The sequence below is a fragment of the Ambystoma mexicanum genome, chromosome 5p, assembly GCF_040938575.1.
Source record: "Ambystoma mexicanum isolate Mex_15411 chromosome 5p, UKY_AmexF1_1, whole genome shotgun sequence".
In the NCBI taxonomy this organism is placed as follows: Eukaryota; Metazoa; Chordata; class Amphibia; order Caudata; family Ambystomatidae; genus Ambystoma; species Ambystoma mexicanum.
The window spans coordinates 1,286,809,033-1,286,821,705 of NC_090930.1; positions in this window are offsets into that span (position 1 = coordinate 1,286,809,033).

Genomic DNA, 12,673 nt, shown 5'->3' on the forward strand with positions numbered 1-12,673 from the left:
TGCAACACTGAAGTCCTACGTAACAATCCCCCAGAAGATTTACAATGGATCAGTAAATGCCCAAAGCACCTAATACATGTGGCACCATGGATGTGCTAGGTTCCACATCACTAAAGAGATCCAAAATCAATGTCCCACTATCATCAGCAAAGGTGCCTACTGACTCCAGGCAGTAGAATATTCTGGAAAATGCCTAGGATCATCAACCATATATGCAGGCAACATTTAATAGGCTTGAAGATTAACAAGGAATAGTATTACACTAGATTTAAACCACTGAAGCAGCGAGTTAGTGGCATACACAACTACAATAATAGCTTGCTATTTATAAAGCACTTTACATAGAACATTTTATATACAATTATTATTACCCAATTGAAATTGGTACTCATTTTATTGACCACAGAAGGATGAAAGGCTGACTCAACCTTTTGGGATTTAAACCTGCGAACTGCAGATCGCACACAGTTCTCAGCAGCAAGCAAGCAGAGTCTCTCCTTCACCACAATGATGATGCCCAACAAGGCTGAAACATGTGTTTAGAGTTGCTAATGGTACTCTTGATTAGAGGAGAATTGCCTAGCATTTTAATGCTGGACTGTCCTTGTTAGTGGAACAAGACTCATATGTAAGTTAGTGCTAAAATATTGGTGTTGACCCTGCAATAAGGGACACATCCCATAGAACATGTTATTTGAGCCATGTCCATTCTCAGTAAAGGGACTCCCACCTTTTTGTTAAACCTGGGGTTTAACCTTAAGTTACTAAGGGTAATCCAGACGAGAAACACTTTATCGCTGTGCTTAGAGAGGCTTAGCTTTGCCTCACTGCTCTTGCCCAAAAAAAGTTGAAGCACAAGTTGGGTGTTGGGGAAGGTACTCTTGTTCAGAGTAGATTCATGTTGCATGTTTGTGCTTGACCTGTGTAGTGAGGGTGACGAGACAATTATGCAAATGGATATTTCTCCACTGTGAGAGGTACAGTGAGGTCAATTGTGGTTGTATACCCTTCTGAGTGGGAAACATCCTTTATAAAAGGTTTTTGAGTAATATTTGTTCTCAGTAGAGGGATTGCCATATGTTTGTTATTTTGCTAAACGTGGTTTTTAACCCAAAGTTATAAGGGGTAACCTCAACATGAACCCCTTGCTCACGGCACTTAGAGAAGCTCAGCTTCACCTCACAGATGATGCCCACCAAGGCTGAAACGTGTTTGAGGGTGATAATATTATTCTTGTTCAAAGGAGAATTGCCTAGCATTTCAGTGGTGGACTTTCTTTGTGACTGACTAGACTGATATGCAAATCGACATTTCTCATTTCTGAGAAAAGTGGAAGAAATCCCTATAACACGTCATTTCAGCCAAGTTAATTCTCATTAAAGAGCTCCCACATATGCTTTATTATAACAAATCAATATGTTATATTAACAAAGCAACTCCATATCGACCCTATGTTCTACTTCCACTTTATTCCGAAAAAAATGTCTTTCGACCCAACCCACCGACCAGCATATTAATCTCCTCCTGAACATCTGTACTAGCCCCGAGTCCGCCCAAGTCTGTGCTGTAAAAATTCAGTTGCTAGCAGGCCCACTGGCCCATGGCTTTATGAACTATGTGTCTGAAATAAACCATACAGAGCATAACCTGTATTTCATGTATGCATTGATTTTAATAATGGAATGAGGATGTTTTATTTCAAAAAATCCAAATGAAATGAAATTATGATGATGAGTTATGGTGATACCTATGTGATCAATCTATTATTGCCTTTAATGATATCAGGAAGCCATATGTATGATAACAATCCAATAGTAATAATATGTATTGTTTTGGAATAAAAAATTATATCTTTTACAGATTTGATAATTATAATTAATAATGGTTCCTTCATAATGTGCTTAATACCGTGCACCCGTTTCTAAGCGTGAGCCTGGGATTCAAACCTGTATTGCTATGCATTGTACATATTAATTTTTACAGGAAAGGCCAGGGTGAACCTTTCATAAGAACATATACAGGAATTAAACTGTGGATTTCAAAGTTGAATTCGAATTTCACTTACTTGAATTCCAATTCGAATTACGCGGTTTATAGTGATAATTTCGACAACAAAAATGTCGAAAGTCAAAATGTCGAAAAAAAAATGTCGAAAAAAAAAATGTCGACTTTTTTTTTCAATGCATTTTTTTTAAAATGGGGGGGTTCCCTCCCAACCCCCCTTTTTTTTTTTTTTAATTGTACCCTTTTTTTTAACTCCCGAACCCCTAAAATAAATATATAATTTAAAAAAACGAAAGTCGACATTTTTTTTTTCGCCATTTTTTTGTCGACATTTTTGTCTGTCGACATTTTTTTTTCGAAATTATGACTGGCCACCGAATTACGCCTCAAGGCTGTATTTCAGATAAAAATCCATCAGAACAGAGAAACAGATAATGGTTGATCGAATATAACACTATAATACGTTTACATATTATAACAAACAATAGTTAAAATAATATCAGATCAGACCACTTTCCTTCGTATTCTCAATGCTTCGATTAAAAAGGTTTGAACTGTCCACGTTACCACTTGATCATGAAACAATTAACAGTGCAAAAAGGAAGAACGATATTGGTTAAAACTACAAGATTTACAATTGCAACAGCGATTACCTTGATACTTCTGGCAGAAACACACACAAAGTGCATAGCTGCTTCTTCATACTTTTGGCAATGGGACACAAACCACTGTCCTCGACAGAACGGAAGAATGGGCCTACAATACGACAGAATGAAAGTGTTTAGAATCTGAAACAGGCAAGCCACCTTCTTAATGAAGAATCCATATCCCATGTTAAATAGGGTTCATTGTTGCCATGGGTAGATAACACAAAATGGACACTATTCTGCTTCTTTTGAAATTCCAATACTTTTCTGTCTGTCTGAAAGTGATTCTAAAAAGTAACAATTTGACGTGCCTATTGGGCAGCTTAGTGGTAGTTACTGAATTATGATCCCAACCTGAACCGTTGACTAAAAGGAAGGTATATTTAATTTATTTAAGCTATGGAAACTTGGTACCAAAACTCTTAAAACATATGATCAGTAAACCTTTCTTCCTAAATTCAGCTTGGTGCTATTCCATACAGATAGCCAAAATATAATGGTTCCAAGGTGAACTTAGTATTTTATCCATGGTAATAATATGTGTTTGGGATTTATAAAGGACTTCCTAGCTAGGAACCTGTTCAAATTGGAACACATTCAGTTTGTTAAAAATAGGGTATAGGCTATCAAAATACCTCCACCCCCTATTTGTAAGAAATTGAATTTTGCTTGAATGGTTTGGAGGAGCAGGGCATGGAGGGAGATCCGTAGGGAGGCAAGCAGAGCTGACGGGTGGATCAGTGATTTCCAACATCTTCTTTGAAGCGTAGGGACTTGGGGACCATCGTAAAGTGTACGATGGTTGGGGCTAGTCTTATGTGGATTGCTAACTAGTTCCAGAACAGGCTATACCACAATTCTGGGGTTGTGTTTTGTACCAACTGAAAACGTTTCCATGCGCCTGGCTATTATTACAATTCAAACAATTGTCGCAGTTTGGTGTGGGGCAGATAAGGGGCTTTTGACCCCAAAATACATTTTCCTGATTTGCAACCTATAATCACGGGATGAATCCCCCTCCGAGTTGCACACAATCTTCTGTCGTCTGAGTCGGACGCAGACGACAGACGATTGTGTGCAACTCGGAGGGGGATTCATCCCGTGATTTTTTGTTTCACTTAATTGGAAAATCTTGATTTGGAATATAGCTTTGCTAATAGCCCTGATTTGAAAAAGACACTGGCGTGTCGAAACACGTGTTATCTATAAAGGGCAATACAATAAATATCAACTTTTTCACCAGTATTCAGTGTGGTGCAGTTCCTGAAGTGTGGAACAATATCTTTAACTAGTTCCAAAACAGGTTGCAAATCAGGAAAATGCATTTTTTCTACCTTTATTACTAGTACGGTGATGGTGCATTGGCCCCCGGAGATGGTGGGTTTCTGAGCCTGGTGTAGGGTTGTTTTAGTTGTGAGTGATTTGTAGGAGATTCAGTATGTCTTGAACATGGTGCATGCTTCATGGGGCAGCTAGTGCATTTATTTAAGCACAGGGGTGATGCACTTGAATGTTCTTATTCCTACCATGAGACATGATTCAGCATGCAGGACAGCTTTCAGAGAGGCCAAGATGGCATCAGTGACAACTCCTAGTAGGTATTGGGAAATTACTTTATGCAGCCCAAATCTGTGGGGAAGATTTTTTCTCATTAAATACAGATTTAGTTATGATTATAGAGTTTCAAAATGCTTGGTCGATTTTAGAATTCACCTACAGATTCCCTAATGTTTCACTAGTTCAACAGAGTTCCCCCTCTGTAACAATTGAAATTCTGGGTGCAAAAACTATGTTCTCATATTTTCCATAGATTGTGGCTGCCTCTAGAGATGGCCTAGGCTTGGACAACTATTCTGAAACTCTGTGGGAGGATGATAAACTTGATTTTGTGGTACCTTGTTGTTTGGGTCTTTCTGGTGATCTGTGTTTTGAATGAAAATATACAGTTGATGGTAAAGATGAGAGGATTTACACTGGGTCACAGTTAAGGTATGAATCAATTGACCCTCAAGTCTGTCACCCAAATCTAGATGTGGACAGGCTTGGTGGGGTTTCATAGGATAATTAGTTTAAACTTTGTTGGGTTGATCGCCAGCTAATTGCTTGGTATCAAGTCTTGGATGAGAGATAAACAGTGCTTGAGTCAAGGGATGTCGCTGATGCAATTGATCTTTAGGTAAAGTTGCAGCTCAACTGTGCAATGGTTTATATGGATGTTTGTATTGACGAGGAGTTTCCTTAGAGGTTTCATGTAGAGTTTCAAAATGACAGAGATCAATGTGGACATTTGTGAAAATGCACAGGTTACCGAGCAGCGCCAGGATCTGTTGGGTCCAATCTGAGCAAGGTGTTCTCTGTTCGAGAACTAGACGGCAAACCACTGCAAGAGATGAATTATTAATATGGCCATGTTTGCCATTCTTGAGCCTCATCAATTATGATACAGTTCCTTGTCTTTCCGAAAACATATGATCAAATATAAATCGTATTTCTGTTGTAATGGACAGATTTGATTGCATGTTTTATGAATGCATATGTTTTATAATTGCACTTTTCTGCTGATTTATGGAATGTGTATGAATACTCTTTAATGTTACTGACTAATAATACAAACATGCTATCGTGGTACACTGGGCCATTTTTGTTTTTTCATAGTCAGCAGATTGCAAGTGAAAAGATGTATTGTGTGTATTATTTCACTGCAGTGGTTGCAGATGCACAATTAAAGCTGCCCTGAGAAGATGTGCAAACCCTGGAGATCAGGTATGATTCTTAAACGGTTTTTGCAGTCTCAGGAGAAATTCCAAAATTGTTTGCAGAGCTGGTCCATTAACTTCCATACATCAGGGAAATATACATGTATATATTTTCCCGTGTGTGTATGTATGGACATTTTCACATTAAAGTCTAAGATGAGCAACACACAAGTCTATCTCTCACAAGAAATCACCTGTTCCTGGAGTTTCACTTTACAGGAGGTGGGCAGAAATGCAGGATCTATGGGTTTTCGACGGTCAAAGGTTAACCTTCAACCATTGTGTGTGGGTTCACCATGTTCCTTGATGCAGATAGTGGGCGCCATAAAGGAGTTGTCTCTGATAGTGTAAGACACATTCATTTGGGTAATTGCATCCTTTTCGCAGCCAAGTAGCTTTCACGAATTGGAGAACGCGAAATTAAGAACTTGATGACAGTTTCTACACGAACATAAAAGTTGTTGCTGACACGTGTTTAATTTGCATTAGAACCCTGGGGACATGATTCCCTGTGTGTGTCTCAAATATACCAATCAAGCCAGACGTGGGAGTGACAGTGACAGGAGGATAACAAGTTGGAGTGTGTCTTTCCAATTCGCGAGTACAAATTGGACGGATGTTAGTAGCATTCAGGGGTTTCAAATCCCTCTAAGTGTGTTGTTACTGGTTCACCATCATTGTCGCTTATGATTATTCGCTGTTATGTTTAGTTGTTGTTTTCAAAGTCACGGTCGTGCCTCATGAGCTTAACAGCAAAAAGTGCATAATTATTATGTATTCCACTTGAATACATATACAATAAGGCAGCAAACATTTTAAGGAAAAAAATGATTTAAAAAACCCACAAGTCACATATACAAAACACATGGGAAATATACGTAGGGATACTAGGAAAATATGAACACGTCAGCACCCAGCCAATTGGCACTGGATTTCCCGTATTACAGCAAGTGCAAGAACGTCAATTCTCTTATAAGAAATACTCATGTGTTTTACTACCACATGTTTATTCAAAGTGGGGTATTCCCTGATATGCATCAAGGTGGCTATCCTGTAATCAAAGAAGGTGTGTTTGGTCCAAAACAGATTACCAATAGGGAACCTGCATTAGAAGAATCATAGTCCTTTGTGGGGTTGGGGTGGTGCAGAATAGCCTCCACTCATATGGGGTGGGGACTTTTGTGAAAGGACAAGGACGTGTGCAGTGGGTCTCTGTGGTGCAACACCACCGTCACCAGAGGATAGTACACCATTGGCTTGGCCCACCCCTGAAGTGGGGCATTTGGGGGAGTATGTGAAAAGCCTGTTGGTTGTACAGGGTGGTCTTCTGTGCAGCCACCAGTTCATCTTCTCTGAAGAGTTTTGCGAAAACTACAACAAAAGTACACCATGCGGTGGAGCCTTCTCTGTGCAATAGTCACACTTTTGTGGAGAGCTCCATTTCAATAATACTTTACCCTGAGGAGTATCCTGAGTGGTGGCAATGGGAGGATTGGGGGATTTCCATGGGGGAAGAAAATGCTTATTCTACCAACTTATGGTCAAAGAAGGTAGCAAGTCCTACCTTTTAATGTTCATAGGCTTCCATGCCCCTCTCTGACAATACTTCTACCATCTCGCAGAGTTGCAAATGGTGAATTTGTAAAATGGAGAGGTGTAAGTGTATTCCCTGAATGACTTGAGGAACTACACCTGAACTAATGCAGTAATGTTTTGCCTCTGCTTGACCTTACCCATTCATTTAAAATAAGGGGTTGAAATTGTGTATTTCACAGTAAACATTTCAGAAGAGTTGGGAAACAATGTAGAAGTTACTCTCCGCTCTGCAAGGGATACAGCCAGGTATCGTGGGAACATTGTGTGGCAAGTATTGATACTGGTAGTCTCCAAAGAAAAATCAGGAGACCCAACCCATCACTACATACCAGCATTGCCCCACCTTCAAGCAGGTTATACCCAAAGCAGATCATGAGACCAGTCCCCCTTTGAGGCTTTGTCATTCCAAATTAGGCAATGATGCTGGTCTCAACAATACATTTCAGCATTGCGCCTGTAAAACACCTTTGCATCCTGATAGTGCCCCAAAAAGACACGTGTCAACAATCTATGCCCACATTATCCCCCCTTCATGCTGCTAGCGCCCAAATCAAATCCTACAGCCTGCCTCAGTACATATCCATTACAGAGAGCCGGCGTACCCCTGTATGAAAAGGGGGAAGGGTTTACGATAGGTTTTACATTCTCTGATGTGTTTAACATTGTCACCAGGATGTGAGAGTGGTGAGTTTTTCATTTAAAAGTTACTTTTGTTTCACGGAATCAACTTGCAACTTTTGAATTTTGCAGCATAGTGGCCTGCTTGATCCTGATCCCTTGCACTTCTTCCTTCCGTCCCACCTCCCACCCCACCCCCAACCACTTATTGGGCATGCTGCCCATGTTTTAACATCCTATGAGGGTCTCCCTTTAGCCAATGCTTGCGCGGCTTCTTATTACCAGGATGTGTCTCCGGTGAGTTTTACCATCCCTGTCTGTCAGCTCTGAATTAAAAGTTACTTTTGTTTTGGGGAATCAACTTGCAACTCTTGTATTTTCACTGCTTCGAAGTCTGCTTCATCTGATCGCTTCCACTTCCTCCTTCCCTCCCGCCTCCCGCCCAGCATCGACCCCTGAATGGCCATGTTGCCCTTGTTTGATCATCCGCTGAGGGTCTACGTTTAGCTGACACTCAGCTGGGTTTATTCTTACCAGGGAGTGGTAGCGGTGAGTTTTACCATTCCTGTGCTCCCAATCTGATTTAAAAGTTACTTTTGTTTCAGGGAATCAACTTTCAACTTTTTAATTTTGCTGCTTCGTGCCTGCTTGATGCTGATCCTTTCTTATTTCTCCTTCCCTCCCACCCCTCATGACCCCTGATTGAGTGTGCTGCCCCGCTTAAGCAAACCCCACAGGGCAGCCCCATTGCCTGTGCAGCCTACTTGTGAAGGGCTCAGAGGCAAAGGGCAGCTTCTACAGTAGCAGCTGAAGACTGTGTTTGTCTGTGTTTCCCAGTGGAGCAAGCAGTGCAGTGGTCAACCAGCAGCGACTGACAAGGTAAGAAAAGTGTGTGCAGGGGGAACAGCCATTAGTGCTCTGTCTTTAACAGTCCATCCCCTCTTATTATTCCTATCAGCTAAGCCTGCAGTCTGCTGCAGGTCACCCACAGTTGTATGTTATCCTTATCTGGCATTTAGGCGATTTGTTTTAGTTAGCCATATTGGGCTTTTCCTCTCTTCCTGGAATGTCTAATCTGGTTGTTTTGAATCTACTGCCTCAGGCCTCCCTTGGCTCCCCTCTCACTTCCCTTCCTCTCTCCTCTTTCTCTACCATATCACCTGATCAGGTCTCTAGACAAGTCTGCTCAATGAATGTATCATCCAAACAGGTACTCCCCTGCTCCTCCAAAACTATCAAGGACAATATTGTCTCCCTTGCTCCTGCCTCAACTGATTTCTGCAATCACTCCTTTGCCACCAAATCCTTTCTCTCACTCCTCAAACACTCCCTTTTGCACCCTCTCCTCAAAAGGTCTTCTTGCCGACCCCTCCTGTCTGGCTAATTAATGCCCTATCTCCATTACCTCCTTCCTGGACAAACTCCTGGAGAAGCTAGCCATCTTCCAGCTTAACCACCACACAAAATCTATTGGAAGTATCCACGCTACCAGTCTGGTTTCAGAACAGCCAGAAGCACAGAACTGCACTCCTGAAAACCTAGGAAGACTTTCTCTCTAATCTCGATTCAACTCCCCTTCTATTCTCATCCTTCTTGAACTTTCCTCTGCCTTTGATATGGCCAATCATGCCACTCTTATAAATCGGCTCTGGACTGGTTGACCACCTTCCCCTCTGACCGACCTTCCCAGGTTCAACTGGGCCCTTTTCTCTCCATCTCATTCTCCATCTGTGGTGTCCCTCAGGGCTCTACCCTCTCACCATGGCTATCAAAATCTGCCTTGCCCTTCTAGCCCATTTGAACTCCGCCTTCTCTCCTATCTTCCACTGTTATGCATACAACACGCAGCTCTCTTTCAAGCTTCCCTCCACTGCCTCCTCATTTTCCTCTCTTATTCTTGATTGTCTGCTATTCAGGCATGCTGCCCATGTTTTAACATCCTATGAGGGTCTCCCTTTAGCCAATGCTTGCGCGGCTTCTTATTACCAGGATGTGTCTCCGGTGAGTTTTACCATCCCTGTCTGTCAGCTCTGAATTAAAAGTTACTTTTGTTTTGGGGAATCAACTTGCAACTCTTGTATTTTCACTGCTTCGCAGTCTGCTTCATCTGATCGCTTCCACTTCCTCCTTCCCTCCCGCCTCCCGCCCAGCATCGACCCCTGAATGGCCATGTTGCCCTTGTTTGATCATCCGCTGAGGGTCTACCTTTAGCTGACACTCAGCTGGGTTTATTCTTACCAGGGAGTGGTAGCGGTGAGTTTTACCATCCCTGTGCTCCCAATCTGATGTAAATGTTACTTTTGTTTCAGGGAATCAACTTTCAACTTTTGAATTTCGCTGCTTCGTGCCTGCTTGATGCTGATCCTTTCTTATTTCTCCTTCCCTCCCACCCCTCATGACCCCTGATTGAGTGTGCTGCCCCGCTTAAGCGAACCCCACAGGGCAGCCCCATTGCCTGTGCAGCCTACTTGGTGAAGGGCTCAGATGCAAAGGGCAGCTTCTACAGTAGCAGCTGAAGACTGTGTTTGTCTGTGTTTCCCAGTGGAGCAGGCAGTGCAGTGGTCAACCAGCAGCGACTGACAAGGTAAGAAAGGTGCGTGCAGGGGGAACAGCCATTAGTGCTCTGTCTTTAACAGTCCATCCCCTCTCATTATTCCTATCAGCTAAGCCTGCAGTCTGCTGCAGGTCACCCACAGTTGTATGTTATCCTTATCTGGCATTTAGGCGATTTGTTTTAGTTAGCCATAGTGGGCTTTTCCTCTCTTCCTGGAATGTCTAATCTGGTTGTTTTGAATCTACTGTCTCAGGCGTCCCTTGGCTCCCCTCTCACTTCCCTTCCTCTCTCCTCTTTCTCTACCATATCACCTGATCAGGTCTCTAGACAAGTCTGCTCAATGAATGTATCATCCAAACAGGTACTCCCCTGCTCCTCCAAAACTATCAAGGACAATATTGTCTCCCTTGCTCCTGCCTCAACTGATTTCTGCAATCACTCCTTTGCCACCAGATCCTTTCTCTCACTCCTCAAGCACTCCCTTTTGCACCCTCTCCTCAAAAGGTCTTCTTGCCGACCCCTCCTGTCTGGCTAATTAATGCCCTATCTCCATTACCTCCTTCCTGGACAAACTCCTGGAGAAGCTAGCCATCTTCCAGCTTAACCACCACACAAAATCTATTGGAAGTATCCACGCTACCAGTCTGGCTTCAGAACAGCCAGAAGCACAGAAACTGCACTCCTGAAAGCCTGGGAAGACTTTTTCTCTAATCTCGGTTCAACTCTCCTTCCATTCTCATCCTTCTTGAACTTTCCTCTGCCTTTGATATGGCCAATCATGCCACTCTTATAAATCGGCTCTGGACTGGTTGACCACCTTCCCCTCTGACCGACCTTCCCAGGTTCAACTGGGCCCTTTTCTCTCCATCTCATTCTCCACCTGTGGTTTCCCTCAGGGCTCTACCCTCTCACCATGGCTATCAAAATCTGCCTTGCCCTTCTAGCCCATTTGAACTCCGCCTTCTCTCCTATCTTTCACTGTTATGCATACAACACGCAGCTCTCTTTCAAGCTTCCTTCCACTGCCTCCTCATTTTCCTCTCTTATTCTTGACTGTCTGCTATTCAGGTATTGTGCACTGCTAATAATCTCTGCCTAATGCCATTAAGACTGAGATCCTTCTCATTGTGACCCCAGCTCCCTCCTTCTCTCATACACTCTGGCCGCCCTCCTTGGGCCCACTCCCTCAGCCTCCTGTGAGGCAAAAACCTTGCTTTCGTCTTCAACTCCTCTCTCTTCCCATCACAAACCTTGCCAAGAAGGCCCACTTTCAGCTGCACCTCCTCAGAGGCATTCTCCCTTTCCTCACTTTTCCCCAGAAACTCAATGTTTCCAGAGCTCTGGTCCTCTCCAGGCTGGACTACTGCAACATCCTCTTCCTTAATCTGCCTAACTCCTGCCTTTGGACCCTTCAACTAATACAGAATAGGACTGCAAGAATTATCCTTGGCCTCAATCCCAGGGACTGGTCCTCTCTTGCCCTAAAATCTCTCCACTGTCTCCCGGTTGCTGCAACGATCAAATTCAATACCTGTTGCATAATCCACAATGCTTTCTGGGCCTGGGACCTGCTACATCAAACTCTCTCTCGCTAAATACCGCCTACTAGAGCCCTTCGTTCTTCTAGCTCCAACTCTTTGCAGATCAGATGCTTTTCCAAGCATAGAGTAGGGGGTAGTTCTCTCTCCTCCGCAGGTACCTCCCTCTGGAATGGCATCCTTGCCCCTCTCAGACTTGAGCCAGATCGCCTTAAGTTCCAGAAGCTTCTCAAGACCTTGCTTTTCTCATATTCCTTCCCTCTCTCCCTTCCCCGCTAATTTCCCTGGCTGCCTGCGTCCTTCCGAGCCTTACAGGGCACAAGGCCCCCCTAATCCATTCTACCCATGAATGTGCCCTTCCGGGCCACTCCATGCACACTTGCCTGGCTGGGCCTGCACCCTTGTGGCCCTTCCAACCCCTTAGCTTGAACTTAGCTGATAGACCTTCCTTCCCCTGCTCTCTTTGTTTTTCCCTGCTCTGTCTGCCTGGCCTCTCCTGACACTCGCCTTTTTATCACAGGCGGTCTGCCCTGACCGGTACTTCCCCCTCTCCACTCTCACCTGCACTTGTCTTTATTGCACTTGCACGTTCGAAATGTCACAAGGTCTAGTAGGATCGTTTTTGTTTTTTCCTCCCTTTTCCCCCACTGTCTTGTCATGTTGCGCCTCGAAACACAATGTGTATAGGCACATTATAAATACCCAATAAATAAGAAAAATTAACCAAAACGTTAACACTAAACACCAAATTGAAGCTGGCTCTATAAGAACCAGAATAGGTTGTACTACACCCCAAAAAAAGGATGGCAAAATATACCCAAATGCAGATAGTAGATGCCAATGATACATGAGTGGAAACGCTGATCACCTACACATGTTGAACCGCCCAGTGCAATACTCCCACATGAGTGCGCTGTTTGAGGGGTAGAGGGATATTCCGTAAATGTGACTGAGATTCTT